The 14,006-nt window shown below is 35.7% G+C and overlaps 1 protein-coding gene across 2 annotated transcripts in view; it reads right to left on the bottom strand.

Moving 5' to 3' along the window:
* The window catches only part of EIF3H (eukaryotic translation initiation factor 3 subunit H), a 131,633-nt gene that overhangs the window by 68,819 nt on the left and 48,808 nt on the right, over positions 1-14,006 (bottom strand). The gene's annotated exons all lie outside the window — the stretch shown is intronic.

Genomic DNA, 14,006 nt, shown 5'->3' with positions numbered 1-14,006 from the left:
CTTGGGCTGACTGCCCCAAAAACTCAGCAGACTGGCATTTCACTAGTGGTGGGCTGTTTGAAGTGTTCCTAAGAATAAATGATACTATTTGCATACAGTTCACCACCAACTACAAATCACTTTGTTAATTAATGTACTTGGCTTCCATATTTAAACACATACACGCTCACTCAACTCAGTTAAAGTACTATAAGAGTAGGTGTATAAGTTTCCACAATATTAAAATTCCTGGAAGATACAGAATACAGGAAGTGCATATAAAAGTGTATTAGTGTTCCCCTTTTGGTGACTGAAAATGGAAAAAAGATCACTACTATTGCTTTATTTGTTTAGTAATATTTAAAAAGGAAAGCCATAATGCTTTGATGTTGAGCTGCTTGAAAAAAGATTCATAGAGAAACTTAACCAATCTATATAAGATTCTTGTAAATCCCTCTTACACACACAGGCTTACAACAGGTTTTCAAAGATAGCTATAGTCAGTAAAAGATCTACTACATTTATGTTCAGACCGAACAGTTCATAACTAAGAAACAATGGTACACTTGCTAGTATTCCACAATGAAGTTTCTGCTAAATTGGTTAGCTTAAGAATCCATGAAAATAGTACATTGAGACAGTGCTAGCTACAAGCATGTTGGGAAAAGTTATTAATCATGCTTTTACTAGAAGTGCAGTTGACAAAAGTTTAAAGATGCAGTTGCACATATGCTACTTCCACATCTCCTCCGGACAATGCCTTAAAGAGGATTAACTTGAACCATGAAGCCTAGTTGACATGAAGCAAAAGCATGAGAAAGATTTTCAGGGTATGGTGAATTTTCAGTTATAAGATTTACAAAAACAGAATGCAAGGGCAACACAATCTATTCTACATAATACACACTTCATAAAGTATACATATAACTTAATTTCTATAACTATAATATTTCATATCAAGTTAAATTTGTCTAACTTGTACTCAACTGAAAAAATGAAGGCCAAAAATTTACTAAGGGCATGACTACATGGGACACTTAGGAAACTTAATCTGAATGACTGAAAGGTGTGAATGTAAAGTGGATTCCTTGAACTGAGTTAAACTCTGGTGTAGACACACATTCAGAATTAACATGGCCTTAATTAAGCCAAATTAAGACTACTTTAATTCTTAATGAGTTTATCCACACAGGGGTTTAATGGAGTTTAACGAATCCACTTTAAATTCACACCTTTCAGTCATTCAGATTAAGTTTCCTAAGTGTCCCCAAGCAGACAAACCCTTAGTCTTTGGTTTATGGGTTAACTAGTTTGTCCTGGAAGAAAAAAGTGCACTAATTCAACATGTATTTCTACACACTTATCATATTTATACCACTTAAATACATTTTCCTTCTTGATTTTGCCTTTAGTAATTTAAAGCAAGTTTTAAAAGAAAAATGATAAATGCATAACTGAGCTATTCTTTTTTTATATATATATATATAAAACGAATGGAAAGAATGAAAGTCGGTAAGTGGAGTAGAGAGCCATCAGTTTCATTTGTCAGTTTGAGGATTATGAAAACTCAAGATCTGCTTTTATTAAAAAAAAAAAAAAGCTCTAGTTTTCTTCCAGTTAGTAAGCTTCCACTTTTCTTAAATGACATCATCAGGTGATGGCACTCTTTTTCACCCATATAACTTTAGGCTTACTCTCTCTATCAATCAGTTTCATTAATGGAGCTTCCTCTATGTAATAAATACAGTGCCCAAAACAGACGATTTTCATTACGTATTACAAAACTGAGCAAAATACCAAAAAATTAGCAACGAAATGTTTAATCTGTGCATTATTCCAGTATTCTGTATATTCTATATAACAATATTCTATATTGTTTGAGACAATTTCATGCCAATGTTTTCTTCAGTGCCATAGGAGACAATATTTTCATAGACTCACAGACTTCAAGGTCAAACGGGACTATCATGATAATTTTGTCTGACCTTCTGCACATTGCAGGCCACATAATTTCACCCATCCACTCCTGTAATAGACCCCTTACCTCTGGCTGAGTTACTGAAGTCCTCAAATCATGATTTAAAGACTTCAAGTTACAGAGAATCCACCATTTACATTAGTTCAAACCTGTAAGTGACCCATATCCCATGATGCAGAAGGCAGCAAAACTTCCCCAGGGTCTTTGCCAATCAAACATTGGGGGAAATTCTTTCCCGACCCCAAATATGGAACTCAGTTAGACCGTGAGCATGTATGCAAGACCCACCAGCCAGACAGAAAGAATTCTCTGTAGAAACTCAGAGCCCTCCCTCACCTAGTGTCCCATTATCAGTCACTGGAAATATTTCTGCTAGCAGTCACAGATCAGCTACATGCTATTGTTGGCAGTCTCATCTTATCATCCTCTTCATAAAGTTATCATGCTCAGTCTTGAAACCAATTATGTTTTTTTCCCTCTACTTGTCAGCAAGGAATGCTGTTCCAGAACTTCACTCATCTGATGGTTAGAAACCTTCATCTAATTTCAAGCCTAAACTTGTTGAGGGCCAGTTTTTAATCCATTTGTTCTTGTCTCCACATTAGCACTTAAATAACTCGTCTCCCTGCCTTGTGTTTATCCCTCTCATCTTTAGACAGAGCAATCATATCTCCCCTCAGTCTTCCTTTGGTTAGGCTAAACAAGCCAAGCTCTTTGAGTCTCCTTTCATAAGGCAGGTTTTCCATTCCTCAGATCATCCTAGTAGCCTTTCTCTGCACCTGTTCCAGTTTGAATTCATCTTTCTTAAACATAGGAAGCCAGAATTGCACATAGTATACCAGATGAGGTCTCACAAGCACCTGGTATAATGGTACTAACACGTCCGTATCTCTACTGGAAATACCTCACCTGATGCATCCTAGGAGTGCACTAGCCTTTTTCACAGCCACATAGAATCATAGAATATCAGGGTTGGAAGGGACCTCAGGAGATCATCTAGTCCAACCCCCTGCTCAAAGCAGGACCAATCCCCAATTTTTGCCCCAAATGGCCCCCTCAGGGATTGAACTCACAACCCTGGGTTTAGCAAGCTAATGCTCAAACCACTGAGCTATCCCTCCCCCCCAACACACTGGTGGCTCATAGTCATCCTGTAATCAACCAATATACCCAGGTCTTTCTTCTCATCTGTTGCTTCCAACTGATACATCCCCACTAGCGCAAAGCAAAAATTCTTGTTGTTAGTCCCTAAATGCATGACCTAGCACTTTGCACTATTACATTTCATCCCACTTCTATTACTTCAGTTTACAAGGTCGTCCAGATCTTGTATGATATTCTGGTCCTGCTCCATACTGGCAATAGCTCCCAACTTTGTGTCATCTGCAAATTGTATTAGCACACTCACACTTTTTTTGCCACGGTCACTAATCAAAATTTTAAATAAGACTGGTCCCAAGACCAATCCTCGAGGAATTCCACTAGTAACCTCCATCCAGCCTGACAGTTCATCTTTCAGTATGACCCATTGTAGTCTCCCCTTTAACCAATTCCTGGTCCACCTTTCAATTCTCACATTAAATCTCAGTCTTCTCCAATTTAACTAATAATTTTCCATGTGGAACTGTGTCAAAGGCCTTACTGAAATCCAGGTATATTAGATCTATTGCATTTCCTTCGTCTAAAAACATCCATTATCTTCTCAAAGACAGATATCAGGTTGGTCTGGCACAATCTACTTTTTGTAAAACCATGCTGTATTTTGTCCTAATTACCTTTCACCTCTATGTCCTTAACTACTTTGTCTTTCAAAATTCATTCCAAGACCTTGCATACACTTGAGATAAAATTTACAAGCCTGCAGCTTCCTAGATCACTTTTTTTTCATTTTTTAAGAATAGGAGCTGCATTAGAAATTTTCCATTCATATGATATGACACCCAAGTTTACAAATTCATTAAAAATCCTTGCTATTAGGCTTGCAATTTCATGTGCCAGTTCCTTTAATATTCTTAGATGGAGATTATCCGGGCCCCCTGATTTAGTCCCATTAAGCTGTTTGGAATTTGATTTCCACCTCAGATGTGGTAATTTCTATATCCTCATTCCCATTACCCTGCCACTACCTCTAAGATCTTCCTTAGCCTTATTAAAAACTGAGGCAAAGTATTTGTTTAGATGTTGGTCCATGCCTAGATTATCTTTAATCTCCACAACATCCTCAGTGCTTAGCAGTCCCACTTCGTTCCTTGTTTTCTTTTTATTTCTATAGCCATAGAACCTCTCTCTATTGGTTTTAATTCCCTTCGCAAGGTCCAACTCTGCTTGGCTTTTGGCAGTTCTCACATTATTCCTACACTTTCTGATCTCCAAGAGGTAGCTTTCCTTGCTGATCCATCCCATCTTCTATTCCTTGTAGGCTTTCTGCTTTCTCTTAATCATCTACTTGAGATGCTTGCTCATCCAGGTTGGTCTGCAACACTTCCCTATGAATTTTTCCCCTTGCTTGGGATGCAGGCTTCAGATAGTTTCTGCAGCTTTGACAAAAGTAATTCCAAGCCTTCTCCACATTCAGATCCTTGAGTTGAGTTCTTCAGGACAATCCACTTCCCTAACTAATTCCCTTAATTTTTTCAAGTTAACCCTTTGGCAATCAAGGATCCTATTTGCAGATCTATTTTTGTTTATCCTTCTATTTAGTTTGAACTGAACTAGCTCATGATCACTCGAACCAAAGTTGTCCCCTACAACCAGTTCTTCTATGAGGTCCTCACTACTCAACAATACCAAATCTAAAATGGCATTAACAAAAGGTGATTCAACAGAAGTTACACTGCCCTTGCTGTAATTGCAGTATACGAAGAACTATAGACTTGACATATACGCGTAGAAGAATATTTATGAAGATATTTTTATAAATGCGTAGAATTTTCGACAAAATATTTTTTATACTCAAGTGATCAATGTAAGGATGAAATAAGATAGGGAACATTAGAGAGGCCTAAAGCATAAAATTTTAGTGACGATAGCAAAAAGACAAATTTAAATATAAAAATATCAGAACTGAGGTTAGCCTAGTTAAACAGTAGCTACTATTTTAATATCTAATCAAGTTGTTTTCTAAAGTGTAGTGCTAAGTAACAGACCAACTCCGTTTAAGAAAGCTAGTACTCCTAAAAGGGTAAGCATCTATCTTAAATGCTACTACCAGCGTAAACACAAAGCCACTATCAGGTAAGACAGTTCCCTCAGTCATACCAACCAACCAAAGGTACAGATCTTGTAAATGATTATCGAGCCATTATGGACAGGGTGGCAAAACTTTTCTTTGTATAGAAGGCTGTGTCAAAACAATTTTCTTGAAGGCAAGAGATAAACTGTATTCAAAAGTAACCCCGAACTTCACTGATCTGTTAGCAGGCATATTCTCATTCACAGAAGGATCCAAGTGTTCTGACATTTGTATTGGTGCTTCCAAAATGCTTGACTAGAAACCAAATAGGAGCCAAAACACGGAAGGCTGAAAAGAAACACCAAGTCAGTTGAACTTGACTACAGCAGTTAATGGTCACAAGCTAAAAGCTGTGTTTAACAGGTTTTCTTGTTTCAAGGTTAGTCTAGCTGTTGAACTTGCACCTCTTCAAAATTTACTTTTGGCTAGAACAGGGTCTTCCTTTTTGTAATCCCTCTTTGAATTATATTGAATTAAAGACTAAATCACAGAAATGACAAGGAACCTTAGCAATTTAAACAGACATGTCTTGAAATAATATTGTGATCAAAGCATCAAGCAGTCTAATAAAACCCAGGTGGCTCTGGCTTATCATATATGGTACTCATTACTTCAACTGCTCCATTTAATAGATTTCCTGGTGTCAACAAAAGAAGATTTTGTTATTAAATCCTCCAGTCATGGCTCTACTTATGTTTCTGGAGCTTTCTGGTAAGAGAACTTTGCCCAAAGAAAGTTTGAAGGAAAAAACCTATTTTAGAAGTCAAGCCTTTTGCCACTGTTAGCAAAACCATAGAAACCACTGTGGCTTTGTATTATTCATTATCTACATACGGCTGCACTAATTGCTAGGGAGGTACCAGATGACTCATGCTTGCCATAGTTTTGTGTGGGCTAATGTGTTTGTCCCAACAAGCTACATAAGTTAAAACACAAAAACATGTAATGGCAACTTCGTTAGGAAACCTATGTGTGCAAGTTTTTGACATTTTAAGTAAAAGGTACCTTTGTTAATATTTTCTACTGCTTTCCTTTTTCTAAGTTTTGAATAAAGTTCAAGGTATGAAGGCAGGCAAAACGAGCATGGTGACTTGACTTGGCATTTGTGATTATAATTATTTTTAAACAGAACACTTCTCTTTCAGATCCATTAAATGTTCCACTTGAACCATCATAAAGAGGAAAGTGATTTGGAGGCTTCAGTTAGATATTGGATAAGTGACCTGTTCTCAGAAAGGCCATTGTAAGAGTAAATGCAAATATTAGGATTGCTACATTTGTTTTTTACCTCTCCTCCGTTCATACCAAAGTAGCATTTTGTCAAACATTCTTCTGCCCTCACTCTAGCCATGTTACCCTGCAGTCAGAACCTCTTCAATTGCATCCTGTCTTTTCCCCCCCTTAAAAAGTTAACGTCCTGGGCCCCAACCTCAAGGCTCTGTGAGGAAGGGACTGTGGGTAAACTTTTCAAAAGTGATAATAAGGCTTTAATTTAAGAGCCTAGGTTCCATTTTTAAGAGATTAAAGCATTTAGACTCTTAAATCCCACTGACTTTCAATGAGACAAAGGCAAAATGTCAAATGTCCTATATCCCATTTTCAAAATGTCTTAGGGTCTTAAGTCCCAAGTAATTTTGAAAATAGGATGCAGGACACTTGAAATTGTGTCTATGTCTCATTGAAAGTCAATTGCATTTAGGTCCCTAAATTCCTAAGTCATTTTTAAAAATTTTACCCTGTGTCTATGTATGTGTTTGTACAGTGACTACCTCAATGGGGCCCTAATTGGTGCCTCTAAGCACTACCATAATAATATATATTGGTCTCTGCCTCTGTTTGAAAACTATGTAGCTTTTAGGACAAATACATTAGCCAACAGAAAACAGCTTTTTCCTACTTACATCTCAGCTCATCACTCCTACTCCCCATTTTTGTTAGCTACCCCTTTCTCCATTCTTCTCTCCTTGATGTTCTTTTTGTCTTCCCACAGTCAGAACTTGGTGCCTCTTTTCATCATACCACCCTTCCATCTGCAGCTCGCTATCCCTGTCAGTAAACCGACCTCAGTCTGTTCAATTTTAGCTTCCTTCTTTAAGCTTCTATTCCAACAATGCTTTCTATTTCTGTCCTGGCACCCAATTATAAATATGTATTGTAATAAAAAAGCATAAATCATAGACCATTTATACACCTTATACGACACTCTTCCAAATGCAGCATTTTCTTCTTGTTATTCACTTCCACTTTCCATTCCCCAAGATCATCAATCTTTTATTGAGCTTTATAAAACCCTTGAGACAGTCATCTTTTCTTATCTGTCTGTATAACACCATGCACACGAATGGTAGATAGTAACGGAACAATTGTTTAGAGACTTAGCCTTAGATTAGAAGTGAAGAAAGGGCTTTCTTCATGTTCAGTGCAACAGTGTTGCAGCTGCACTGTTGTAGCGCATTAGTGAAGACACTACTACGCCAACAGGAGAGCTTCTCCCATCAGTGTAGCTAATCCACCTCTCTAAGAGGCAGTAGCTATATTGACAGCACAAGCTCTCCCGCCGACAAAGCATAGTCTATACAAGGGGTTGGGTTGATATAAGTACTTCGCTCCAGGGTATAGATTTTTTACACTCTCGAGCAATCAAGTTATACCGATATAGGTCCATAGTGCAGACCTGGTTGAAACCAGAAAACACTAAAAAATGCCAGCCCTGAGGACTTATTCACTCCTGAGGTTTAGTGGTCTATGTTTTAACCATATGAAACATTACATCAAAAGGGCACATGCTTCCAAAATTTTACAAGTAACAAAGACCTCCATTTTTAAGAGAGCTTGTTGTTTTGGATGTAAAAGAAATGTTCTCTAGCTACTCAAAATGTTCCAGGAGTGGCACCCAGTGTCCAAATAGATTCCTTACAACTTATTCATTTCTCCTCTCAGGCTGTCTCCTTTCATTCTGTGCTGCCAGATCGCAGTCACAGCCGACTAGAAACATTATACAATACATTGTTTAACCATACGTTGTACTCTAAGGAGGACGCGCAGTGGTAAGCTTCACATTCTGTGCTTTATCAACAGGAGTATAGTTAAGTCATGTTTTTAACTATTTAGCATGGAAAACCACCACTGATTCTGGTAAAGCTTTGTATTCACTCAGATATAGATTTTTTAATTCTGAATTAAACCAGTATCTGCATAAACTACATTTTTGCAACTGTGTTCAATAACTTTGACAAAATAACTACAATTTGATTCATTTCTGAGCTAATGTGTCAATGCCATACTAGTCCAACCCAGTTTTAATCTGCTTTATCAAACAAAAACATCTAGAGAATTAGTAAGAAATATTTTGACATGGCAGCAGAGGTTTTTAAATCATCTAATATGGTTCACCAGGACAGATGGTTAACACTCTCAGTGACAAGTCTTGTAAATAAATATTTTTTTCCTCTAAAACTGACTGGATGGCTGGGATTTGTTTTTAAGTAGAATTTAGCAACTGGAATGAGCTAAGAAAGGAAAAGCTTTATTTTTAACAAATCCTCATTTCTACAGTTCTGTCTTTTACTACCTCATCTATCTTTGATAGGATTAAGATAAATTCAATAATTATGGGAACTTTCTACAGCTTCAGTGTTAAACAGCAATTACTCCATTAGTAAATAAGATTATGGTATGGGGCAGTAGGAAGTTACTGCTTTTAGTAAATCATCACTGGTAATGGACGAGCATTTTGAAAACTCTATTCCTTTTCACAGATGGAGATAATTCACAATTAAAGTGCAAGTATCTCTTGCAATAATTTTAAAATATTTAGATAAACCTGTTTTCCTGTTTAGTAAGGCATAACAAAACAAAATTAGTTTCAATTATACTGACATTTCTGAACAAGTTTTTATAAAAACAGATTTAAAAGCAAAAAGTTAATAATGCAACAGTAAGTTTGAACTATCAAGCAAGAAGAAGTCAGGAAATTCCAAATGTCAGGGCTATGTCTGCAACCTTCACTCATCCATGTTATTAGTGTATACTATAAAAGCTGCAAGATGTACAATGTGGCTGAGTTTATACATAATAAACAGTGTGTTAACAGGCAAAAGCAACCAGAACCTGAATTCTCTCTATTGCATTTATTTTTTTCCCATTTAATGTACCTTTTTTTAAAGGAAAAAAATGAAATCCAGACTTACTGAATTTGCAGAATTTACAACACATTTCATAGCAAACTCACGTGGCTGATATAGCCACAAAAAAAGTTTTGTTTATTTTGTGCCTATTTAGACATTGTTTTAGAAGACAAAAAGATAGAACTGAAAAACTGGCAATCAAGAGTGATTGAATTCACATCGGGAAATTACCATGACCCACAGTGACAAAGTCAGAAACAACACAAGTGATGAATTAACCATATTATGGCAAGAACTATGCCAGCAAGGATTAAATTATACTTAGCAGTCCTTTGAGGTACATATTTAGATCCTAAAGAGCATGTTCTGTCTTTTGTTTGTCTTTAAAACATCTTTCAGCTTCCAATACTACAAGAAAACAATGTAACATTATGGTCTACTTTTTCAAGTTTATGCACCGAGAATTTAATCTTACTTTCAAAAATAAAACCTGATATCCCTAAGAGTTAAAAGCATGTTTGTTTTAAGATTAGAAAAATAAAAGCCTTACACCAAAGAGTAAATAGTTGATCTCAATCTATGGATTTTCCAACTATATTAATTCAGCATGAATTCAAGTACTTTAATCTAGTAAAACAGAAGAAGCCAGACTGGTATGTGTATTCTGTGTTATTCCTCAGTAAGCGGTAAATTAACAGACAAGTATTCTGCATACTGTAGTGACAGCCTCACACAACAAACTTCTCCACAATATTAAAAGCCTTTGACATTTTGTAAACAAATTTGTTCTCTTCGAAATTATTTCCCATCCATCCAATCTTGTCCATTATACATCTTAAAATTAGTAAATAAATTTAATACTTCATTCACTTCTATACATACATATACCTATACATATACCTGATCCCCTCTTTATATATTATCATGAGTACTTTCCAATATAGCTTTAAAATAGTTCATACTTCTTTAAACTCTGCCAACTTTTTTGCTATGACATGTATCACCTTAATAGACCACAGCAACGACCATGTCTATAGTCTTTGATTGGAAAGATACAATCAGGACAATTTCTCAATATAGTCTTCACTACCATTAGACTTAGCAATACCCATTTAGCTATTTCAGACAAAGCCATCCATCATAGAATAAGGAGAGATTATGCAGAAAGTAGCAATCTTACAAATACACATTCTGTATTAATCTGCCCTTATGGCTGTGTTATTGTGTTCTCTTGGTAACAGCAAGGACTGGAGTCAGTACTCCTGAATTCTATTCCTAGCGCCACGACCAATATTATTTGCAATCTTGGACATGAAGGAACACCTGCGCCTCAGTCTCTCCAGCTATAAAATGGATATAAACACTACATAAAGCACAGGTGTGGTTTGAGATTTAATATTTATTATACCTTGATTACTTTAGACAGAAGTTGCTATACAAATCAAAATGTTACTGTAGTTTTTTCTACATTATGCATTTGTACAGAGGTCTGGTACACTTTGTGGAATGTTTCAAATTGCATATTTTTAAGGACAGTATATCTAGTAGCACATCTTTCACTATTTAACTACTGAAATATCCAGCCAATCCTAATTTTAAAAGGAGAAAAAACAAACAAAGATATACTGATAAGTACATTTAATTATAGGGAAGACTTAGTAAATGTTTAATTCCTGAAGGTATTAACAATCCACTGAAATTTCCAAATATTCCCCAGTTTCTTTTTTATTCTCATATGTAGGCTTCTTAGTTATAGATTTCCGGATGAAGCCTAGATAATTTAATTTTGTTAGTAAAGCATCTAATAATGCTTGTACTAAGCATGAGTTATGCATCTAAAACCTTTCCTTTTTAACCTTGCTATTTTCAAACTTTACAGCACCATTTGTTATAACCATAAAATTTTAAACTCTGCCCCCCTCACCCCCCAATCAAATAAAGTAATGGAAATAATTTTGCATGAGTTCCTGTCTGGCATAGTGTTCTTGAGCCTCTTATTCTTGGGAACCTCATCAATATGAACAGCGACTAACTGGCCAGCATCCGTTAACCAAAGGCCACCCCAAAAAGTTAAAGAAACACCACCAACGCTCCATTGTTCACCAGCCCTAGACAAAAAGTCTGAGGAAAACTTTCAAACATTCAATCTAGATTTTCCCCTCTTCATTTCATCCTGTCATTAAAATTATACTTCCTTATTGAAGCCTAAATAATGTCTCTTTAATTTTTATTTTACACCTAGAACATTTATAGACCATAAGAGTTGTTTAGTGAAGCTGAATGCATTTACTGGACCATGTTCATTCTATTGTGCTTCTCTATGCTTTTTTTAATTATCAACATTCTTCAGGGAAGGATATGGCTAAATATTTAAACTAGTTGGGGGAGGGGGATAAAACGCTCACTCTAAACCTCGTACTCCAATCATATCTGGACAAAGTTTACCAAAAGAACAAGTGACCCAAGAGCCCCAAGATAACTGAACAAAGCTATAAGGAACCATAGAGGCTGCAAGCAATCAGCCTCTAGAAACAGGACACGGCAACCCCACCATTGATATGGACAAAAAGATTTGCATACTGAATGATCCAGGGCAATTAACTGTAGAATGGAAAAAAGAAAAGGAGTACTTGTGGCACCTTAGAGACTAACAAATTAGTCTAAGGTGCCACAAGTACTCCTTTTCTTTTTTTGCGAATACAGACTAACACGGCTGCTACTCTGAAACCTGTAGAATGGAAGTAACTTCTATAGCTGTGAAGAATTTACTTAAGTGACTGAGGGAGTACAAAGCTAGGATGGAGAAACTTTACTGCAATTGACAATATCATCAACCGGTTTATAAGACAGCGAAGGAAGACAGAGTATGTTAAGGAAGAAGAAGATTGTTCATAAAAATACAGTTAGCATGAAAAATATTGAGCCTAATAAAGCTGCCATCATTTTGAGAAAATAAAAGAAGAGCGGCAAGCAGATACAGACAGTAAATAATGGATAAAGCCAGGACCATTTTCAGATGAGGAAACGAAGCTTGTTGGCTAATTTATTCCTTTACGTGTTAAGGATTTTTAGTACCAAATTGCTTCAATATTTAGCTTGATAATAGCCTAAAAATAAATAAAACGTATCTGTTAGATATCGGATAAGATAAGGATGTGACTGTTCAAAAGCAAAAGCCTAATACTTGAACTATTAAAGACCTATGATTTCAGGATTACATCTTTAGATTTTGGAAAGTAAAAAAATTATGTGTGCACCCATAATTGCCAAATCTCAGAGTATTCTATTAAAAGCAGAATAAACTGTATCCAAGCTTTTTTCCCCCCCCGAACTGCAGCACTGCAGATTTCAGGGTGCAAAGAAAGAACAAGGAAAAACCCCTTTGAAAAAAACCTCACAATAAATTTCACCTTTTCCACATATTCACAGTAATGTTGTGAATTTCACAAAATATACATGGTATAACATACAAAATAAGAGAACACTCCTTTATGTCCCTACTTTTTAAATAGAAACAAGCATATCAGACTTACATTCTTTGCTATATTACCAGAGCTTACATATGATAGGATTACATAGGATGCAAGAGTGAAGTCACAAAAATATCAGATTGATATTTCATACTTCTGAGTTTTAACCTGACATATTTCAATTTTAAGTTCTTTCAGTTAACCAAAACTAAACATGAAGTATGTTTGATTTTAAAGTTTCGTTTCATCAACCTCAAACTATTCATAACTGATGAGACTAACTTAAGTGTGGAATAATCTACAAATTCATAACCCTGAATGTTCAGCAGTAAATCAATAAGTAGTAAATGTTTTCAAAATACAGCCATGAATAACAATGCAGATACAATACCCAGAGGATTTATGCCATAATTCAAGACACTAGTTGTATGCCTTCAGGTTTCTAAAAATTGTTAAATTCTCCACTATATGCTTTCATTTCTCAAAACAGGGTTTTATGCATCAATTTTGGCAAAAAAAATTTTTATAAATTATATGTATAACAGCATATTTGGACAGTGACAGGTGATGATGTTTTAGGTTAATATTGTTGGCCACCTAGAATTGGAAGATTTTTAACAAGTTTATTCGTCTTAATATAAGAGTTATAAAATGAGGAAAGTACCAACAGAGTAAACTTAATGATCATATGTCATACTTATGACTACTAGAAAAGAATTCATTTGAGCTAAAACAAGCAGACTAAAAAATGAGGTCCTGCTGGCTTTAAAAAAAATCAAAAAGAAAAAATCAAAACTTGCATATATTGCAATGGTTCAAATGACAGAAGCATATTAAAGATGGAAAAGTTGTACTAGTTCCCCTAGCACATCTTATGGCCAGCAAGGAATGTGTACGTACATTTCTTAAAGTTTTGTTCAATTAAAGTTTCTCAAGGAATGAGACTTCTATACCTTTCCTTTGAGGACTAGTCTACAATTAGTTTGTTAAAAAAAAAAACACCAACAATGTGCTCAGCAACTAATAACTGGAGTGCTACTAGCAAGCATTTAGCTGAAGTGGCACACCTTCATAAAAATTCTGTGAAGTAAAAACAAATGAAAGCCCAGACAGATATCTTAGGATCTGTCATGGTGTGAGAGAGGGGAGAGTGGACGGGTTTCCATGCTTTTTAAGAAATTCCTTGGTGGCACATTTTGGCCTTTTCTTTAAAAAATGAA

The sequence above is a fragment of the Dermochelys coriacea genome, chromosome 2, assembly GCF_009764565.3.
Source record: "Dermochelys coriacea isolate rDerCor1 chromosome 2, rDerCor1.pri.v4, whole genome shotgun sequence".
In the NCBI taxonomy this organism is placed as follows: Eukaryota; Metazoa; Chordata; order Testudines; family Dermochelyidae; genus Dermochelys; species Dermochelys coriacea.
The sequence above is the reverse complement of the archived record's forward strand: the minus strand, read 5'-3'. Positions and strand labels throughout refer to the sequence as shown.